This window comes from Pinus tabuliformis, chromosome X (genome assembly GCF_031772625.1).
Source record: "Pinus tabuliformis cultivar Carrire ecotype Pingquan chromosome X, CPIR1, whole genome shotgun sequence".
In the NCBI taxonomy this organism is placed as follows: Eukaryota; Viridiplantae; Streptophyta; class Pinopsida; order Pinales; family Pinaceae; genus Pinus; species Pinus tabuliformis.
In genome coordinates, this window is record NC_142308.1 from 74,412,233 (window position 1) to 74,427,053 (window position 14,821).

The following is a 14,821-nucleotide window of genomic DNA, read 5'->3' on the forward strand; positions in this document are numbered from 1 at the left end:
TGGTACGGACGAAGCCGATACCCATTTACTAGCAATGGAGTTCTAGAACCATCAATTGTTAGGAGCCTTACTGTTCCATTGGGAAAAATAGTATCTATTTCGTAAGGTCCCAGCCACCTTGTTCATAGTTTTCCTTGAAAGTTTTCAAACCTGGAATCATATAGTAAAGCCCAATTACCTTTTTGGAACTGCTTATATTTAATAGTTTTGTCATGCCACCTGGTTCTTTGCTGCTGAATCATAGTTGTTTGATGGATGGCATCCAACCTTTTTTCATCCAATTCCTACAGCTGCGGAAACCTAGCTGTCTGTGCATCAGTCAAATCAAGGTTAACAGCTAAAGCAGTTCTTAAAGTTTTAATTTCAAATTCCACAGGAAAAACAACACTTTTACCGTAAACCAATTCATAGGGTGAAAAACCTGTAGTGTTCTTCTAAGTAGTTCTGTAAGCCCATAATGCCTCAGGCAGTCTTTGAGACCATTCTTTCCTATTCTCCTTCACAGTTTTTGTTAAAATAGCTTCTATGACTTTATTTGTACTTTCCACCTGACCATTAGCTTGGGGGTGGTAAGGTGTAGTCATTTTATGATTGATATGATATTTTTGAAGCATATCCTTGAAACCATGTGAATTGAAAGGAGGTCCTCAATCTGTGACTAATTCTCTAGGCACCCCAAATCTAACGAAGATTTCTTCAAATAAAAAGGTTAAAACATATTCTTCATTAGCTTTGATTAGTGCCTTAGCTTCCACCCATTTAGTCATATAATCTGTACAAACCAATATATAAACTCTTTGGTTAGATGGAGGGTTGATGGGCCCTACAAAATCTAGAGCCCATCTTTCAAAGGGTTCAAGTATTACCTGAGGGTTCAGTGGCATTTCATCTCTATGATTAGGTTGGCCCATTCTCTTACATCTGTCACAGGCCCTAACATATTTCTTTGCATCCTTGAAAAGTGAGGGCCAATAATAACCCATCCTAAGAATTTTATGTGTTGTTCTCTTATCAGCAAAATGCCCACCGCAAGGGCCATCATGACAAGCCTTCAATATGTCATAAACCTCATCTTCTCTAATGCATCTTCAAATCTCCTAATCAAGTCCAGTATGAAAAAGACACCCACTTATCCAGCTGTACCTAGCACTTTGTTGAATGATCCTTCTTTTCTCACTATGTGATAGGTGTGATGGTAACTTCCCTGCAACCAGATAATTGGCAATGTCTGGATACCATGGTGAGTGAGCAGATATTGCAAACAAATATTCATCAGGAAAGGAATCATCTACTAGAGTATTATCATCAGTTTTTATCTGAGAAAGGAAATCAACAACTACATTTTCTTTACTTGGTCGATCCACAATTATAATATCAAATTCTTGTAGTATCAATAACCACCTGGTGACTCGAGCATTTGTAACGGATTTATTCATTAAATACTTGATAACTGAGTGGTCAGTATGAACAAAAGTAGGATAACCAGTAATATAATGTCAAAATTTATTAATAGCATAAATAACTGCTAAATTTTTTTTCTTGGTAACTGTGTAATAAAGTTCAGTGGGGGTCATATTCTTACTAGTGAAGTAGATAGCATAAGGAAGATTGTTTTCTTCTTGACCCAAGACAGCTCCAATTGCAGTATCTGAAGCATCAGAGGATATATGAAAGGGAAGTGCCCAATCAGGTCCCCTAAAAATAGGAGCTATAGACAATGGATGATTAAGTTCATCAAATGCTTTCTGACAGGCACCAGTCCACTTAAATTCAACATTTTTCATAAGTAACACAAACAAAGGAGAAGCTATTTTAGAGAAATTTTTGATAAATGTTCTGTAATATCCAACATGTCCTAAAAAACTTCTTACATCAGTTTGTGTTTTAGGAATAGGAAGGGTCTGAATTACCTGTACTTTGGATGGATCCACCTGAATCCCAAGGAATGAAATGAAGTTCCCTAGTACAATTCCTTCGTTCATCATCATATGACATTTTTCGGTACTCAAGGAAAGATTAGCTTGTATGCATCGTTTAAGTACTTTCTCAAGGTTTTGTAGCGCAACTTCAAAAGTCACACCATAGGGAGTGAAATCATCCATAAATATCTCCAAAGAATCATTAAGCATATCAGAAAAAATTCCTATTACTGCTCTTTGAAACGTTGCTGGAGCATTACATAGTCCAAATGGGAGAACTCTATAGGCAAAAGTTCCCCAAGGACTAGTAAAAGTGGTCTTGTCTTGATCTTGAGGTGCAATTTTGATTTGGTTATATCCACTAAAACCATCTAAAAAGGAAAAGAATTTCTTCCCTGACAAACTGTCCAACACCTGATCAATAAAGGGTAAGGGGAAATGATCTTTTTGGGTGGCTTTGTTTAAAGCTCTATAATCTACACACTCTCTCCATTTCCATTTTTTCTTAGGTACTATCACCAATGGAGAAACCCATTCACTGTCAGATATGGGATATATAAACCCTGCATCAAGCAACTTTTGAAGTTCTTCCTTAACAATTTCCCTCAAGTTGGGATTCATTCGTCGCTGGGGTTGACAGACTGGTCGGGCTCCCTCCTTAATATAGATACGATGAGTACATAATTCAGGAGAGATCCCCTTCATGTCTGTATAGTCCCATGCGAATGCTTCCTTGTTCTCACGGAGCAACTCCATTAGCTGTTGTGTTTCAGCATCAGATAAATTGGGGTTTATGTTTAATGTTTTGCCAGGTTCGATTTCTACTGTTATGCTTTTAGAGGAGATAGCAGTTGATGTTTGAGGTAAATCTTCAGATTTAAGCTTTTGCTGTGTTTCAGGATCCAGAATTGTAGTTAACTGATTATGTGCTTCAGAAGTAACTGAGGAAGGTTCGGAAATAAAATTACTAATTACTTCATCTTCTGTGGTATCTTTAAGAGTTAAGGCTTGTCCAATGGTCAAGATGGGTTGAGTATCATTATCCTCATAATCTAACCATATAGAATCATCATTATTAATCATAGGTGTAGCATGAGGGTACAGCGTAATCTGCTTCGTTTCACAACCATTAGAAATTGTCATTGAACCTGATCGACAGTTGATAAAAGCATCTGTTGTAGCTAGCCAGGGTCTCCCCAAAATCAGAGGATGCCCCCCCAACTTTGCTTTAGTCTGTAACACCACAAAGTCAACTGGGTAATTCCAGGATTCAACTGAAATGATCAGGTCTTCAATAACCCCCTCTGGTTTGATTGTGGAACGATCAACTAATTCCAGGATAGTTGGTGTTTCTCTAATTACATTTTTCAATTGTAACAGCTGTGTAGTTTCAATGGTCATAATGTTTATAGCAGCATGTAGGTCTACCAGAACTCGCGAAACAATAGTTTTTCCGACATGTACTGTGACTGTAGTGTGACCAGGATCACCATATTTTACAAGAGGAACTTTTCCTAACATTAAAGCAGCTAGATCTCCCATCACATGAACTATAAGGGGATCATTAGCCTTCCTACCAGGTTTCTTGATGCAAATGTCTCTAACGGTTCCAGCATAGATTGGTACATTTGTGAGTGCTTGTAAAAGTGGAATTTTAACATACATATTCTTCAATTCCCTAAAAGGTTAAAAGCAGGCGGCTCAGGCATCTTAGTGAGAGCCAAACTCTCAGGGAATGGTGGTTCTGCTGTTTCAGCAGTTCCATTAGAAGATGGCTTGACTGTTTCAGCAGTTTTATTAGAGGGTGGGTTAACTGTTTCAGCATCCTTATTAGATGATTTACTATGTTCTGCTTCTTCTTTATCAGAGTCGGAAGAGGTAATATCATCTATAATTGGCTCGACTACTCTCCCAGATCGTAAATGAATATCGTTACATTGCATAGGAGATGTAGGCAGGTTCTGAATGTCGATAACTTGCACAACTTTATTGTTATTAGGGTTAGGGTTCGGTTGTACAGGCAACTGAGGCTTCATGGTCTGATTATTCGGCGGGGTACCTGACGGAAGAGAAAGTTGTTGCTGGAACTGAGGAAATTGGTTTGTGAATGGAGTCTGTTGAGCTCTCCAGTTTGGGTTCCATTGGTTAAAATAGGATTGTTGTAGAAGCCAGGGAGTCCACATTGCAGGGTCTACAAAGGGAGGGTTTGTTTGCTCCATGGGTGGGAAATTCATTTGATTAAAGGGTGGGTATTGCATTTGGTTGAAGGGCGGGTAATTTGCTTGACTAAAAGAAGGATAATTATTCCAACGATTAAATGGCATACTAGAATTTGTACCTTGTCCTCGTGGTTGCCATTGCCTCCTTTGTTTCAACAGATAAACTGTTTCAGCTTCTTCCTCCGTTGGTTGTAATGCTGCCTTTATCCCTGGTAAAGAGGGGCATTGTTGAGTTTCGTGGTCCTTTTCACAAATGGTACAGATTGGCACCTTGTCCAGTGGGCATTCCCTCAATGGATGTTTTTCCCTGCATTTAGAGCAGAAGATGGCCAAAGTAGCTTCTGCCTTTGCCTGCTTCTTTTTAACCTGCAAGGTATCAATCTGTGAAGCAAAAGAACTTAACATTTCAGTCTTGAATTCCTCAAGTAGATTACCTATTTCAACCCTTGTTTCTCCTCCACTAGCTGATTTCTAGACCCTTGAATAAGTACTATCCCTGCTCTTTGATTTATTTGTAGCTCCTCTTGAACACCTCTTGCAGAGGTTAACAATTTCTTCATACGATTCTTTAGATATATCTTCTTTACCAAGCATATTTAACATATCTAAACAATCATCCCTTACCCCTTTCAATAATATTGCTTTGATAATATCTTTACTTACATCAGGGTGCTCAGATCTCTGCAGATTATACTGGAGTCTTTCCACAAAGTCCTCCAGATTTTCATCCTCCTTCTTAACCATCTTGAATAATTCCTCCCTTTTTTCTCTCGTCTGGCAATAGTCTTGGTATTTGGCCAGAAATTTTTCCTTCATCTGATCCCATGTTGTGATCACATGACCTCCCAAGCTCATAAACCATCTTAGTGCATTTCCTTTTAATGCTGCTGGAAACAACTTCAATTTCTGAGCATTATTAACGTAATCATAGCTTCTACACAATATATGAAATTCGAAAAGAAACTCATCAGGGTCTTCAGAGGATAAACCATGGAAACTGGGTAATGTTGAAAGTGGGATATTCTTCATAGGAGTTGTCCCTCTGGGAAGTTCCCCAATAGGGAATTCCAGGGTGGAGAGAGAATTCTGTCCCCTTCCTTCTCCTCTACGACCTCCACTGAATAGTCCTTCATTGTTTTCCTCCATTGGTTGTTTTCCTGATGCGCTTTACCAGTCTTCAGTGTTTTCTATTGGACTCTCAATGTCCTGAACTGGTTCCTCAACTTCAATATCTTCTATTGGTTCTTCAATATTTTCTACTGGTCCTTCGACTTCCTCCACTGGTTCCTCAGTGTGTTCTGTTGTTTCTATAATCCTTTCAGTCCCACTACTTCCTCTGTTTGATGGTCCATTTGGAAAGAGTGCTGGGTTTGTGGCCTTCGAGAGCTTAACCTCTGAGATGTCTCAGCTTTTTAAATAATATCATCGATGAAAGTTTTTATTCCTCCTCTTCCTTTGCCCTTGCCACCTGTAGGATTAGTTTTCTTGCGTCCTCTCATGCATTCTGCATATCTACAAAAAAATCATCAGTACTTTTAAAATCTATAATTGCCTTCCCTAGCAATGTCGCTAAAATGTTGGTCACTTTAATTTCTTATTGCATTAAACAACAAAGTGTGACATTAATTGTCAACCCAGGGAAGTCTTGTTATTTCAAAGGCAACTGCGTACTATATGCACTCAATTTTAAAAGCAATAGAAGTTGTAGTACAAACAAACCACGCCTTAAATTAACAAACTGAAGTTCCACTCTGCATTACAACAATTACACTCTGTTGCAGATAGCTATCAGAAAAATGCTTAATTTCACGCAAAGAAATGGAAAGAATCAATCTGTAAAAGAAAACAATGGTTGTGCTGTAACAGAGAGTTAGGACCCTATCCCGCGAGCGGGAATCTCCAGCATCTGCCTCTGATTAACTAGCTTGCCAGTTCACTCTGTAACTTAACCACCGGTGAGACACTCATACAACAATCTATTGAGAAAGAAACAGAGTTCAGCAAAGGTATTATAAACAATGTTCAGCAAATAGTACTTGTTAACAAGGCATGAATAAAAGACACACTTAACACACTGCAGAAATGTAGTGGGTGAATCTTGTGATAAAGGTGGGCCCTGTCCTTCTCACAAGATTCCCCAGGAAACAAGAACTACAAAAATATGTTCAGAACAAAACTTTATTCATCCATCAATATGTCATATTACAAAAAGAATTCCAGTCCTGTTCCTTCAGCTAAGCCTTTTTCCACACTCTGTTCATCCCCTTCTAATGTAGATGTCTCCTCTTTATAAAGAGGAGACATCTATTACAAAAGATTTACATTGTTTTAACCCATTATACAAATATAGGGAAATCAATTCCCTGTCAACAAAATGTTGTTATAGTAATGTTGTCTTCAGATATAAGTGTTACATCCAGTGTAACAGCTTCCTCGGTGATCAGTTCCGGTTCCTTTGTTGCTGTCAATTTTAGAACGCAAATCTCAACTGTTTCAGCATCACGATTCGCGTGTCGTTTCTGCTATTTCAGCGACTGCAAAAATAGTCTTCCAGGTTATTTTAGCATCGCAGACTGCACATCATTCTTTAACTGTTTAGCACTTAATAATTCAAAGATTAACCATGAAGATGTCGTGATTATATGCTAAATAATTAAACGTATAGTGATGAGAAGAATCATTACATACCTTTGAGATAATTGGGTTAAAATACTAACAAAGGCTTTTAAATATAAGTTGAAAGGGATGGTATCATAGCAAAATATATGGTCAAAAAGGGACAATATGAGGTCCTAACAGCGCGTACATGTTGGAAAACTTGGTTTTGGTTCGTGGTATTTGGTCCTTGGTGTTTTGACCCATGGTATTGGTCCAAGGTATCTTGTCCGAAGTATTGACCCCAGGTATTTGGTCCAAGGTATTGATTTTAAAGTGGTTTTGGACCATGGTATTGAGTAAGGCCTAAGACAATAAAAGTAGGAGGAGATCATTAGGCAAAGGCACTCAAGTATTGAATATCTAATGAAGAGCAAGATCTAGAATACTAGTCATTGGGTTATTGTGCATAGCTAGATCTGAATCAAAGAGGAACCTGAGCGCTTGAAGAAGGATAAGTTCTATTGACGGGTCAAGATCTTTAGGCTTGAAGAGAAGTATCCTTGTGTGGTTTTGATCTTTTGTAATTGGCACATGTCGTAATTTGTAAATCTGATGATCTGGGTATAACTGATGTCTGAATAGTTGTAAAGGTTAAATAATCTCTTACAGATCTGTACGCAGGTCCAGTATAGCAAAGGTGCATATACATGCTGGTTCAGCATTTCAAAACAGTGTATACGCAGGTATGCCTTCAGATAACATCGTATGAATGTAGGTTCGACACATTGATGTGGCATACGTCTCATAAAATATGTTTTAGCTACTTCTGTTTGCTTTTGCAGTGTTCTGGGTTATGCATTGGGTTTTGGTTATTGTTACTGTGTTCTGGTTACAACATTTAGAAAAGTGATTATTTGATTCAGTTTTGGTTGGTGCAAAGAAGATTGATTGATGCAGATATATTTGATGTTTGATTGAGACACATCAGCTAGTACAAGAGCTAGGGGGTTGTAGCTCCCCTCCAGGAGAAGCTGGAGAACAAGATAAGGTTACAGCCTTCTGCAGGTAGAAGCTTGCATACTTGTATAAGACTGCACCAATACAAAATTTGTAAAAATAAGTTTCTTGTTAAAGAAAGATAGAGACGATTGCGGGAGGTGATTTTCACCCACATTGGGTTTCCAACTTATATCTTGTGTTCATGTGTGTGACTGCTTGTTCTTTTTATTACACATGGTTACTGTTTATATGGTTCTGATACACAAATTAAGGATCAACTAACCAAATTATAAGTTTGCAAGATATACGTTGCTTTCTCTAAACTTAGTTGCATATACACGCAAGATTCATTAACAAAAGTAGCGTATATAAATTTGTGTATGGAAATGTAAAATTGTTAAATTGATAATACTGATTCAACCCCCCCCCCCCTCAGTATTATTTATAACATATATTTCAATTCAATCATGTTCCCTTTGCATCTTATTTTGTCTAGTAAATTAATTTCTCACTTTCTATTAACTTGTTTTTATCTAGATACTGAAAATTCATGAACAGGGGATTATCTAGATACTAAAAATTTGAATGAAGCTAAAATGTGATGTGAAAAATTCACCAGTCATTTAAAAAGCCAAATACTGCCACAAAAAAATATAATATTTCTTCAAGGTTTGAAAGTTGTTGACATTGTACAGGATTATGGCTTACAAGAATCCATTCTCAGAATAAAATGTTGGGGAAATTTTTAAAAATTTAGCATCCTTTAATTACATATGTACTAATTTGGGAAGAGAACTAATCAAATTTTGATAATAGAATTGTGTATTGAGGGCTTTCCAAATTCCCTTCCCTCTTTTGTTTATGGTTTCTACACAATCATGATGTTTCCACAGAATGTCATGCTAGATAAGGGGATATAGGAGTGGAAGGAGTCTCCAAAGTCATCAAAGGAATAATGTTTTTTTACCCTCCCTTTGGCTAACAAAATATATTTATGATGTATTCAAGTAATCAATGTTTGGCTTGATAGATGATGGTCTCCTTCAATGCCGCAAGGGATATTGGCATGCCTCAACATCTAATCTCTTTTGTATGTCTTGTACTTCCAAGTATGTATAAGGACATTGTATGTGCTTCAACTTGTCACTGCATTTAGCTTTGGCTTCTTGTCGTCCCCTCTCTATTAGTTTAGGAATTAGAGAGAAAGCGGGAGTCATCTAGTTGATGAACCCTAGTCACTTCTCACTAATCTATTGTTTCCTATTCAATTTTAATACATGGATCATTCGATCTAGGAACAAACTTTCCAAAGATATTTCTCTTGGTAGTTTCCAACACCTTTTGGATAACTTGGTCCCCAACTTAAAAGCACCCATATATTACAACCTATATGGAGATCAATTTACGTGGACCAATTGAGATATGGATACTACAAATGATCGAATACACTAACAAATCAATCACATATAGGTAGAAATATATGATGCATTTTGAGTACTTTAATGGGATGCACTTTTGTGATCAGAGAACCGAAATATGTCACCCAATTTATAGGAGAAATATGCATATCTTTTATTAATAGATGCATCCTTACACTTCAATGATTGTTGAATGAATCACTAAAATTTATTCCCACCCACTCGGGAAATTAGCAAAATTCCATTATATGATGCACTATTGATGCACGTGCACTTCGATTATTTTCACAGTGTTGATTCTGTGTAATTCCATTGTCTCTCTAGATGCCTTCCGTATTATTATAAGATAATCTTGCCTATGAAGAGCCTCCCTGGGTGGTGAGTGGAGGAGAGGATGTATCCTTAAGAGGATGTGTCCTTTCAATTGGATTATGCTACCCTAACAAGAGACTAGAAAATTAGCAAAAGTAAGAAATGTTGGAAAAAATCCAAAAACTTGGTAGCTAGAGGACAATGAAAATCCTATAACAACCTTGAGACTGCACTATGGATAGTTGGAATAATGCTTACATGGCTTGTTACAATCGACTCGTATGGATAATAAGCATAATGGTGCAATCCTTTTCGAAACAACTTGGTCAACTCCTCCCTAGTGATATCTTTCTAAAATTTAATTTCAAGTTACCTTGGGGTTAAAATTTCTATATATTTGTTATTTTATCAATTGATTTCTTATAATGTATTTGACATGGTTCCCCTTAGTTATGTAATTCCCCATAGAATATTTCACAACTCTAGCCTCATGTTAACTAGTTGCTAGTGACAAGAAGAAAACTGGACTTACAAAGAAAAATGAAAAGAATAAAAATGGCATATAGTACTCTCCAATAATTAATCTGACTATTTTGAGATTGATGAAAATGATCAACCATTGTATGAAAGCAACAAACATCCTTATCAACCTGTAGATGAGAACAATATAGCCTTTAGAGTTCTTTATTAGACCCTCTCTCATGCAATATGCAAGCATAAACACCCTATATACATTATTCTTAGCAACCTTTCTAAACTTAAGTTTTTCACGATTTGAGTGGGGTCCTTAGTATGACGACCAACCATGGTATACTTTGACAAAAACAAGAATTTATATTGATAACTCGGAGTTATAATGGTATTATTAACTAGTGATTGATGAACATTATTTTTTTCTCTCATAATTTCCATATAAATGTTGTTTCCAATGGGCTAAAACAAATTAGTCCATCAAATAAAATGGCATTCATTATCCTGCACAATATATGTATAAGAGGAGGACCAAATGATCATTTTACACTTTACACACACCAACGAGATCAAACGATGACAAGTAATAATGAATATGTATCTGACATTGAACTCTTTAATATTTGAATATGACATTGTTTAATATTTAATGTTCCATTATATAAATTTGTTGCAAAGAAGCTTTATGTTGTACATAGGTTTCAAGATCATTAGTCTTTTGTCTTCTCTCAGTAGTAACCATTGCGATGGCTGGAATCTTATTTCCCTAAAACAAAAAAACAATTCAAACTTTACCTTCATTAATTTGAGATTTTTTTTCTCTTTTATTATGAAAAAATTCCATGAAGTTAATTGTGTTCTACTATAACTAATATAAGCAAAGCATTCAACATTCCAAAATTTAGTATCTATGGTGTAGGACTCCTTTGAGTTTTCAAGTTTGTATTTTCTACATGAATTAGCCAAGAAATTAATGTTAACTCTCATAAGATAAGATAATATTATTAGTGTCAAGTGACCAAGGAATAGATCAATGGGACTATAAAATACAATCAATAGTCGTTGGACAGTGGTGGTGTATATAACCCTCATGTATGCTTAAATATAATCCAAATAGAAGATATACATATGATAAAGGAGCATGAGCTGGGAAAAATAAAAGTAAAAAACCTTAAGAGGCTTGTGATCCAAAATCATTATGAAGATCATAACTAGAATGAAAGTAGAAGTGGAGGGAGAACAGGCTTCCCTCCTTCACTTATAGCTTTGAGGAAAGCGATGCAAAAGTTGATGATGCCATCCATAACGTACTTATGTTTGAAGGGGATTGACTGTGCATTCTTGAGGAGCTCTTCAGTGAAACTCATTTTCTCTCTCAATAGTTGAGGTTGACCAAAGAACCTCATGATGAAATTTTGGTTGATCGCCCTGCCCTAGTGGGTAGCAGTCAATAACAAACTAGTCTAGCTTAGAGTTCTCCTAGAATTAGTGTTTATATTATTAACGGGTAAGAGGTTTGTTGCCTCACTAGTTGATCCATATGGCTCTAGAGATGCTCAAAAGTCAAAGAGGGCTCAGAAAAGCTAAAAAATAAATTTAATCAGATTGAAGTAAAACCAGGACCAGATCATAGTGCTCATCTGACCAACTTATTGCAATTTGAAGTTTGACAAGAAAAGAAAAAAGGATGGGCCCACAATCTGCCGCACGACACCCTAGTCAGCAGGTGGGATCCATAGATTACATGATAGTGGACTAGTGGCCTATCATCCATTGACACTTGGCATTCAATCATTGGCTCGTTGCCCCTCCCAAAAAAAGAAAAAAGAAATAAATAAATAATAATATAATAACCTAAAAAAATAAATGAGAAAACAAAAGATTATTATAAGCATAATGGTTATTAAATTAAATAATATGGTTACAAAAATAACCATACATAAAACCATAGGATCTCTCTCTCTCTCTCTCTCTATATATATATATATATATAGTTATAACATTAACCATATGAAACAAATTTGATATAAAACAAAACATTAAAAATAAAAGACAAACCATTTTTTTTGTTAACCAACCAAACCATGTTTTATATTGAAACCATATATTATAAAAATGGTTATGTTTTGCATAAGCCACATATGGGTGTGGTTATATATATAAACAGAAATCAAATCAACGAGCAGTTTATTATAGCACGACTCTGGTGGGCATGCATGCACGTTGTTTCAATTAAGAAAAAGGTACAAGCCAACAGGTTTTGAACCCGTGATCACTTAAAGATGGAATTTTAATCTTGGCATGGTGTCGTTGGGAGAATGATGCCTACTTTATAGATACTTTTCATAGAATTTCACAAGTGGTGCGCTTAGAATTTCCATCCGAGCAGCGTATTCTTCCCCCATCTCCAAGAAGGAATCTTTGGGGGAATCTTCGATATTCCCAGGGGTCTATATTTAACAGTGCCAGAAAGGGACCAAGTTTATAGTCATTTGACATGATTTCATGCCATGAATTCAATGGTATGTTCCATTTCGTTAGTAGAGCTTCACATTTTCAGGCCATTCCTGAAAGTGGAGGTATATGATGCAGTGATGCCATGTTATCTCTTTTCATTTTCTGAGATGATGATTTAGTTGTTGAGATCCTTGTTACCATTATGTTGAAGGATGCTTGTATGGCACGTCATGTAAGAATTTATCATCTTGTCATGCTGAAGGAAGGCCCATATGAGTGAGACTTCCTATAGGAGAATGCCTTATGGAGAAACATGTCTCTCTAGTTGAGGGAATTTATCCTTGTAATAACAAAGAATGTACCATTTACTCATCATCATCTTGGAACATCTAATGAAGCAGCCTCCCCACTCTTGACATTGGGCTTGGAGACGTAACCCACATTGGGTGAACTCCATTATCAATGTGTGTGTGTCTTTTGATTTGATGAGTCATCATTATGTTTTCCCTTCTTTAAACTAGGCATATGTGGCTTTTAATACACTTTGATATGTGATTCTGCTAACATCAAAGAATTAAAATATCTTGGTTAATTCTCATAGTTGAAGAGATCTAGATCAAGTTTGGTATCAGATAAGTATTCTTGTAGATGCGAATTGAGAATGTGAATGATTGAATGTGCAACAAGAAGGAAAATGGAGAAAAACAAATATCTCTATCAAGACCTCCTCGGGATGGCACGCATGGTAGATTTAATGTGCAGATTCTGAGGAGAATATGGCAAGAGAGGAATGGGAGAAAGAAAGAGAAGAGGACAATGCTCCATCTACCCCCTCGAGTGAACATTCTTCTTCTTCTTCATCTTCCCATCATTCAAATAAGGAGATGAATCAGAGCCTTCAAGCAGAGAATGTTGAATTGGGGAGACTTCTATGAGAAGAAAAAGAGCAGAAGCAGAGATTGTAACTTCAGTTACGAGCCCCAGAAGAGTCATTGGAAAAATTGAAGTGCAACAAGATCTTAGCGAAGCCAACATCACATGTTTCATAATCGACAACTGAGGAAAATAATGTTGATTGTTCTTTAGTTTCATTTTCACATGACATTATTTCTATTGGAAACATGGAGGTACCCATTTTAGGAACTAGAATGAGACTCCTTACCAAGATAGGGTATAAAGGAGGAGGACTTGGTGTTAATGGCCAAGGAATGACTAAGGCATTGGAATTTGTACAAAGAACTTGATTTGTAGGTTTGGGATACATTGAAGGAGAGTGATCAAAGGTATCAGAAGTTTCTGAGGAATTTTCGAAGCCATAAGAGAAATAGGATGATTGGAACACATCACAATCCTCCCATGACAATGAACATTGTAGAGGAAGAGCTAAGGCAATATCTCATTGTCGTGATTACACCAGAGACAACCAAGAGACATATAAAAATTCTCAATATTCTAAAGTTCATTTTGATTACAAATATATTGTTAATGATGAGTATAAATCATGGTGTAGAAAACCATGTAGTTTTTATAGTCTACATAACCATGTGGTTGTTGAGTGCTGGAAGAGAATGGGAACAAGAAAGAGGATGAGGCGTGAAATGCCTTCTACACATCAGGGAAAGAATAAGGTTATTAAGGTCTAGAGGGAGAAGAATTTTTGCAGTCATTGCAACAGAGGTGGAAATCAAAGAGCCACATGTTGGAGGCTCCATCTAAAGCATTGTCTTAAGGACAAAGTGTAGATGTAGAAACCAACTGGTGAAGATATTAAACAAGAAAATCTACCACATTCATGGTGGTTCACTTTGTTGAGTAATATATACTTTTACTAGATATGGTATCTTTTCATGGCAACATTTTGTAAATCATGTGTTGCAATATAATTGTAAAAGTGATGATGTGTTTTCCATCGCTTGTTAAAGAAACAAAAATGTTTTTAGCTTTTTGTTGATATTTGAGGTATTGGTTTCTATTATGATGTAAACTTGACCAAAGAGTGTGAGTTAAAAACTCTTAGAGAGCATGGGGATGCTTGGGTCATGATTGGTCATGTAATTGAATATGTAGTTTGCAAAGAATGTACTACAGGTTTGCAGAGGATGAAGGCGTCAACTCATCACTTATGGCTCCGAAGAACAAGGGTGAAGGTGAAGGCAATGTGGCATGTCAGAACAATTGTTGTGCAAATATGTTGTAGCGGTTAGAACCACCCACCAAACTTTTTCCTTAGCCTCGTTTTGGAGCCTCCATTCCAACCTTCACAGCAGCTTACCTTGCTTTGCCAAGTTCACAAGCTCCAGTGTCTTTCTTGCATAAAGGCAGCCTCTTGGTCACAACTTGATCCATTCCCCTCATTGGTTGTTCACCCAGACTTGGTCTAGCTACAAGCTGAGTAGCTTCCCCTTGAAAATTGTGCATTTCTAGTGGG

General features: G+C 36.7%; 1 pseudogene; it reads right to left on the reverse strand.

Moving 5' to 3' along the window:
- Positions 1-3,589: 3,589 nt before the first annotated feature.
- LOC149138426 (uncharacterized) overlaps positions 3,590-14,821 on the reverse strand; it is a 32,345-nt pseudogene continuing 21,113 nt past the window's right edge.